A 7,132-nucleotide genomic window follows, 5' to 3' on the forward strand; every position below is an offset into this window, starting at 1 on the left:
GGACTAGTGCCAGCGATTTAGCAATGCAACATCTTGCGAAGAGTTTCGCTAGCATTCGTTGCTTTCTTGAAAGAGGAGACTGCGTTGACTCTCTGAGGTTGTATTATGTAACAAGTAATGTCGCTTTACATCCCACTCGGTCTTTTCCAACAGCTCGGTAGACACCGTCCTCTTTGGGATCGGCGAAGTGTTGTAATGCATGATGGACGAAATAAAAGAATTGCAAAATGAAACATACCATCAGAAATTACGATCGCCCGGTTCGCGATAGCCACCGCTGCTTTCTCTGTCAAAGTGCTCAGTTTTCTTAATTTTTTTTTGTTTTTGCTTGGACGTATGGCAATGCGCGTGGCAGCGGATGTGAAAATTAATGAATCGAAAGGGGGCAGGGTTGCCACGCGCTGTCTAAGTCGATTGCGCATGCATTACAACAGCGAAGCGTTGGCACGTGGGTAAAAAACTTAGAAAGCAGAATGTCCACTTGCTCTGGCGACGCCTTATACCTCCTGGTGCTTGGTTGCTCGTCCAGCTAGCCACACTGCAGGCGAGACCTTGAAGTTGGAATAATTTACCCTACACTCAATAATACAGGCATTAGTTAGACTTGTTGAAAGGTGAGGAACCCGCCTGGTTTTTCGAGTGGATGCACGCGTTCTTTCTGTCATACCTTGAGGTGAAGCTTACTAATAAGACCGCGATTGATAACTTCCAATGCAAGGTTCGAACTGCTGAAGAGTATATTTAATCAAACTGAAGAATGAAACTGAAAAAAATAATAAATAAAACTGGGCGTAAAAGCATTAGGGCAGAACTCATCTCACGGTGACTATTGACGGTAAGGGGGATAGCATTCGAGCAATATAGCGAGAGGCCGTATTCCTGAAGTCACGTTTATTGAACCCATGTAGTGCTAATTCTCAGGCTTCTGTTGATTCGGCTATATGCCACAGGCTACGATATCGTCCCACTTTGATAAGGCACGCTTGCCAAGGTCACCCATTAGCATGGTGGCATCACGACCAAGGTCGATTCAAATAGGTCGCGAAGCTTCGGTCGAAAAGCGGTTCAGAAGGAATTGTCACCGACATCAGCAAGGGTGGTTATGGGAGCAGCGATTGAAGCGCGACTATGTTTGGAGGGAATGAACACTGGGAAAGAAAAAAAGCATTTTTAATTAAAGCGAGACGCAGTTACATTCATTCCACGAAAATAAAATTCCTAATCAATTTTATATACGCATGGCGGGAAAAGAAGAGATAACTTTATTTTACTTGAGCATTATCAATAAATACCTTTTTCCAGCGCCCACCGTTAGAGCGCCCATCGATAGCGGCGGGAGTTGACGCCGCTATCACTTGCAATGCAATGCAGCTCTTGGAGTGCGTAGAAAGACGCGCTCGTAAAGTTCGCGCATGTTACAATACGCCCCCCCTCACATGTGTTGTTTTGCATGTCGACTTTTGTCTGAATTTGGTGACGCGGGTAGTTTTATTATTTCTTAATCTGTGCAGTGAAAAGTAGTGAATTACGACCACCAGATAATTGTTTAGTTTAGTTGTTCTCGTGCGACAGCGCTGGCCGACGGCCTTGGCGTCCGACGAAAGGACGAGCGAAAGGACGAGTGGTGGTGGTGGTGGTAGTAGTAGTAGTAAATGTGTCGGTATATGTCTCGAGATGAATTTCATGGAGAATGTCCAGGTTGTTATATGTATAGGTTTGCAGCTTTCTCCATATAACCTGTTCTTCCTTACTTGAGATTCTTATCGGGGGGTGGTAGGATAGGATAGAAATAAACTTTATATGTCCAACGGTTATGGCTGTTGGTGCCCGGGGTTAGGCTGCCAGGGGTCCATCGCCGGGGAAAAATCTTCCGAGATCCTCGGCAATAGCCCTGGCCCGCTGGACGGCCGACTCCTGGTCCTCGTGTGCCCCGCTGATGAGGGCGGCTTGCCATCTCTCAGCGGGGCGCCCGCCTTCAGAGGGTCCTGCTGTTGTCTTCTGCCTTCCTCTTGGTGCTTCTTGCTCATGGCGTTGATATTCTCAAAGAATATGGGCCATATCAGCCCGTTCGTGCTCGCACCAGGGGCAGCCGGGCGATGGGTGCCGCGCGGGCCACAGGCGGTGCAGGTGGTAGGGGTTGGTGAAAGTGCCTGTCTGCAACCGCCTCAGGTCGACTGCCTGCCAGCCACCCGTGGGGTTGTGGATATTTCTTACGTTCTTTCTTGTAGTGACCAAGAACCTCTCGGTACGAGGCCGGAAACTCCTCGATATCTCGGTTGGCGTCCCCGTGGCCCCCAGCTCCGTCCGCCGCGATTTGGGTTGTGTTGGTAACTCCTCCGTTGGGGTCCCGCACAACAACGGCGGCGGCTGCCCTTTAGGGGATCGCGTCGCGGCGGGTAAGCTGCCTCGCGACGAGATGGGCGCGCTCGTTGTGCTTGGGCGGGATGCCGATGTGTCTTCGGCCGTTGGAATTATTGTTGTCGTTGTTGTCACGGCTGTTGTTTTTGGTGGTTCCAAGCTCCCCGACGTGCGCGGGGAACCATTTGAGGGCCTTGTTCGTAATCGTGCCGGACACGAAGTCTCCGGCTCTGGCGTTGAGCATGCGCGCCACATCCGCGGACACCCAACCTTTGGTGTAGTTCCGGATAGCTGATTTGGAGTCGCTAATGATCAGGCTATCCTCCGTACTTCCGTGGAGTACCGCGAGGGCTATGGCCATCTCCTCCGCTGCTTCGGCCGACGGCAGCTTCGCTGATGCCGTGACTCGTATCCTTCCCTTCGTATCTACGACTGCCATGGAGAAGGCGGGCGCCGACGCCGTCGGTTGGCCGTGTCGTTGATGTTGCCGCTTTTGATGCTGCCGTTTTTGTCGTAGTAGTAGTAGTGATGGTGGTGTTGGCATCCCCGGTTCGTCTCGCACATTCTGTTGTAGTGGCGCTGGTGGTCGTCGTCCCTCGTCGCCATCAACGTTACCGGCGGGCCGCGGGTACCTGGCTGCATCGACGAAGAGGACGCCTTCTCGTCTTCCGTGCTCCTCGAGGATTGCTACCGCCCTGCGTTTACGTCGTTGCACGTCATGCACCGGGTGCATGTTCTTCGGCATGTTTTCCGTCTGTATGGCATCCCTGACTTCCGGTAAAAGTGTTTCCTTCAGTCCGCGTGCCTCGTGATATCGAATCCCGAGCAGGTCAAGGATTCATCTTCCCGTTCTGGTGCCCGACAGCCTCTCCAGCTGCGCGATTCTCTGCGCCTCGGCGACCTCCTCGAGCGTGTTGTGTACGGACAGCTCGAGGAGCCTGTGGGTTGGCGTGTAGTGGGGTATCCCCAGGGCGGTCTTGAACGCCCTGCGGATCGCCACGTTGAGCTTGTCGGTTTCGCTTCTGTTACAGTCAGCGTACGCGGCGACGTACGATATGTGGCTCAGCGCGTACGCCTGTATCAGCCTCGTCACGTTGTGTTCCTTCATTCCTTTCCTTTTGTTCGCGACCCGCCGCACGAGGTGCGTGGCGGCGGCCACTTTCTTCTGCAGTCAGGCAATCAGCTCGCGGTTGGCACCGTTCTCTTCCAGCCACAGGCCGAGCACTTGCAACTTGGACACCGTCGGTATTCGGGTCCCCTCCCTCGTCGTGACGCGGACGCCCAAACGACGGGCGTCGAGCACGCCCTGCGGGAGGGGTCCTTTCTTGCGCGGTCTGTGGAATAGGACCTCTGACTTCTCGGGTGAGCAGACGAGTCCCGTGTCTTCAAGGTGCCGCTCCACCTCCCGGACGGCCCGCTGCAGCCGGTCTTCCATTTCGCCGACGCTCGTGTTCTCCGTGGTCCACACCGTCTCGTCATCTGCGTAGATCGTGTGATTGATGCCCTCTATCGCATCGAGATGCTCCGGCAGGCCGATCATGACGAGGTTGAAAAGCATATATGGGGAAAGTACGGAGCCCTGCGGCGTTCCCGCACCGCCCATTCGGACCGTTCGTCGCCTGGGCCCGTCGATGTTGACCGTCGCCTCGTGCCCATTCAAGAAGCTGCTGACATATCGGTGGAACGTCGCCCCAAGATCGAGTTGGCTGATCTTGTCCAATATGGCCAGGTGCTTCACCGTGTCGAAGGCGCTCTTGAAGTCTAGCCCGAGTAAGGCGCGCACGTGCGTGCTCGGAGCGTCCACGACCTGTTCCTTGATCTACAGCATGGCATCCTGCGTATAAAGTCCCTTCCGGAAACCAATGATGTGGGTGCCGAAGGCGTCCTGCTTCACAAGGAGCGTCGTCACCCTGTTCAGGCAGGCATGCTCCATCACTTTCCCGACGCAGGACGTGAGGGAGATCGGCCTCATGTTTCGGACCTCTAGCGGTTTGCCCGGCTTTGGTATGAGTATAACGTCCGTGGACTTCCACCCTTGCGGAATTCAGCCCTCCTTCCAGCACGAGTTGATGTACTCGCAGAGCTTCTCGATGGCGTCGTCGTTCAGGTTCCTAAGGATTTTGTTGGTGATCCTGTCAGGACCAGGCGCCGATTTGGTCTTCAATAGCTGGAGGACCGCTCTAATTTCCTGCACGGAAAAGTCCGCGTCCAGCTCCTCGTTGGGAGCCCTGCGATACACGGGGTGGCTCTTCCCTTCCGGTCGAGCGAGGTGCGTCTGCACGATCTCCTCCGCGAAGGCTTCCGGGTCGTCCTTGTAATTGTGTCGCAGCTTGGCCATCTTTGTACGGGTCGCCGTTCTGGTGCTTCCCGGGTCGAGCAGGTGCCTGAGAATCTTCCAGGTGCGTCCCACGCTCATGTTCCTGTTCATCGTGTCACACAGCTCGTGGTAGTTCGTGCTAGCTCGTGGTGATCAAACGGTGCATAGTGTGGTTTCTGAGAATGGCAGATGCGTAAGTTCGTGGGGGTGGTAGTTTCACTGTTTTTCGTCTGTTATAGTTTAAAATTGCAGAGTAGTGCTGGTCAATCGGGATCAGGGCGTCACAGGCGTCCTGTACGTGAGCACCCATGGTGTGTAGCATGCACACGAGCTACTCTGTCAGCCTCTTCGTTTCCCCTGATTCCCTCATGACTGGGTGCCCATAAAAGGTGAAATCTGGCTCGGGGTTTTATATCTCGTATATTCCTATAAGCTGCGGTGCATACTCGTCCCCTGAGGTAGCCACTGCATGCCGCTTGAGAGTCTGATAAGATGGTTATTTGTTGTTGGTTTGGTTCCGTCGCTTTGATAGCAAGGGCTATCGTGGAAGCAGAAGAAATTGCAATAGCCCATGTTCGTGTGCCATCTCCCTTTGCGCCTCCAATCAGCTCAACGGAGCAGATAGGCACGAGATTTGAACTTGCATTGTCAAAACAAAGCCTACGAAACTTCTGTAGCAGTTTTAGTGAAGCAGCCGCGCTCCAGTGTTTTCCATAGCACGTTTAAGAAGACGAAGACCCGCGCAGTGATTGCTTGAGTATATGTTGCTGGCTGACACACACATTCACAGACCCAAAACACAACTTTCAAGCTAACATACTACACTCCAGTCAGCTTTTCTCGGGAAAAAAAAATGTGCTGCGAGCAATAGACCAGTGGACAAATCTTATCTCACTTTTCATTGGCCGAGAGCATCAGCGAGAGCTTCAGGAGCGTGGTTGCTATGACAACGTTTACGTTTGGGGTACCAGTCCCAGTGCATCCTTTGCGAAAAACAGCACGTGACTTCCGCCACACTTTCCCTAATACGTTCGTGCCGGCCGGCGCCTCTCACACGCTTTCCTTCCTCCATGACATGACCAGTCAAAACGTGCCCGTGGCACCAAGGTGTCATTCCTTTGCAATGTATTTTTTGAATCACGGGGCACGTTTGACCTGCGCTTCATATTTGTTTATCGCAGGTGTGGCCAGACAGACATTCTTAAGAAGCTAATAAAAGAGTGCACCTCATTGTTCCTGAGTCGCAACTAAACATGGGAGTTTCAAGTGTTAACGTCACAAACCGAATTTTCGATGCGTGTTTTTCCAGCTGAGAAGCGATGGACTAGTAAGTCGTTTCTTTAGAAGAAATTGAAAAAAAGTTGGCAACTACCATGTCACCGCCTGAGCCACACAACATACAATAAACTGTTCAATGATCAAACGGTGCATAGTGTGGTTTCTGAGAATGGCAGATGCGTAAGTTCGTGAAAAATACCTAGTAATGGCAAAAGCTAAAGCATCTAGATGGGAACGAACATCTGGTGTTTTGACGGAAAAGCCGGCCACGAGCAGCAAGTAGAACCAAGACGACACGCAATTTCACGTACACTAATAAATAAATAAATAAATAAATAAATAAATAAATAAATAAATAAATAAATAAATAAATAAATAAATAAATAAATAAATAAATAAATAAATAAACAGTACTGCTACGCTCAATCCAAAGCGTGGTAGTTTCGCAAAAGAGCGTATGTTTAGATTATAGCGATAACACGTATACGAGCGCTCTCTAGGCGTGATTGAGCCGTTGCCGCTGGCGTTGTCATGCTGTCACGGTATCGATGCACATGCGCATCCCTCGCATGACAGGTCAGGTCTCCAGAAACGCGGAGCTCGTTTCACTGCAAAAGTGGCGACGCCAAGCGAACGCAGCGTAACGCTCCACTCAATCGGCTTTGCCGGAGCGAGGGCAGTGTTCTGGCTTCCGCTGCTAGTATGGGCATGGCTACATCAGATGTTATACTCCCAGGTAAACTGGAATCGCGTCACGAGTGCCAATTTCTCCCCTGGTGCTTGATATGCCAACTTCGGAGACAAAAAAAAAGAGAAAAATTAGGCATGTTGCCATGCCAACTGTTTTGTTGATGCGCCATGGGGAAACGCCATTCCGCTTGTCCTCTGCTATGCGCTTGACCAGCGCACGACTTTCTCTCGAGGCACGAACACGAAACAACACTTCTCGAATTTTTCAAGCAAACCTTGTATTGCGTCAGAGTGTCGGCGGTGGTAGTGGTGTGACGCTAAAAAACCCGTTTCTCCCATAGTAGAGAAATATATAGAGAGAGAGACAGAAGAAAGGGGAAATGCAGGGAGGTTAACCAGATGGGAAGATCCGGTTTGCTACCCTACGCTGGGGAGAGAGGGGAGTGGGAGGTAAAGTGACAGGAAAGTAGAGATAGAGAAAGAAAGGAG

Source organism: Dermacentor silvarum, chromosome 7, assembly GCF_013339745.2.
Source record: "Dermacentor silvarum isolate Dsil-2018 chromosome 7, BIME_Dsil_1.4, whole genome shotgun sequence".
Classification (NCBI taxonomy): domain Eukaryota; kingdom Metazoa; phylum Arthropoda; class Arachnida; order Ixodida; family Ixodidae; genus Dermacentor; species Dermacentor silvarum.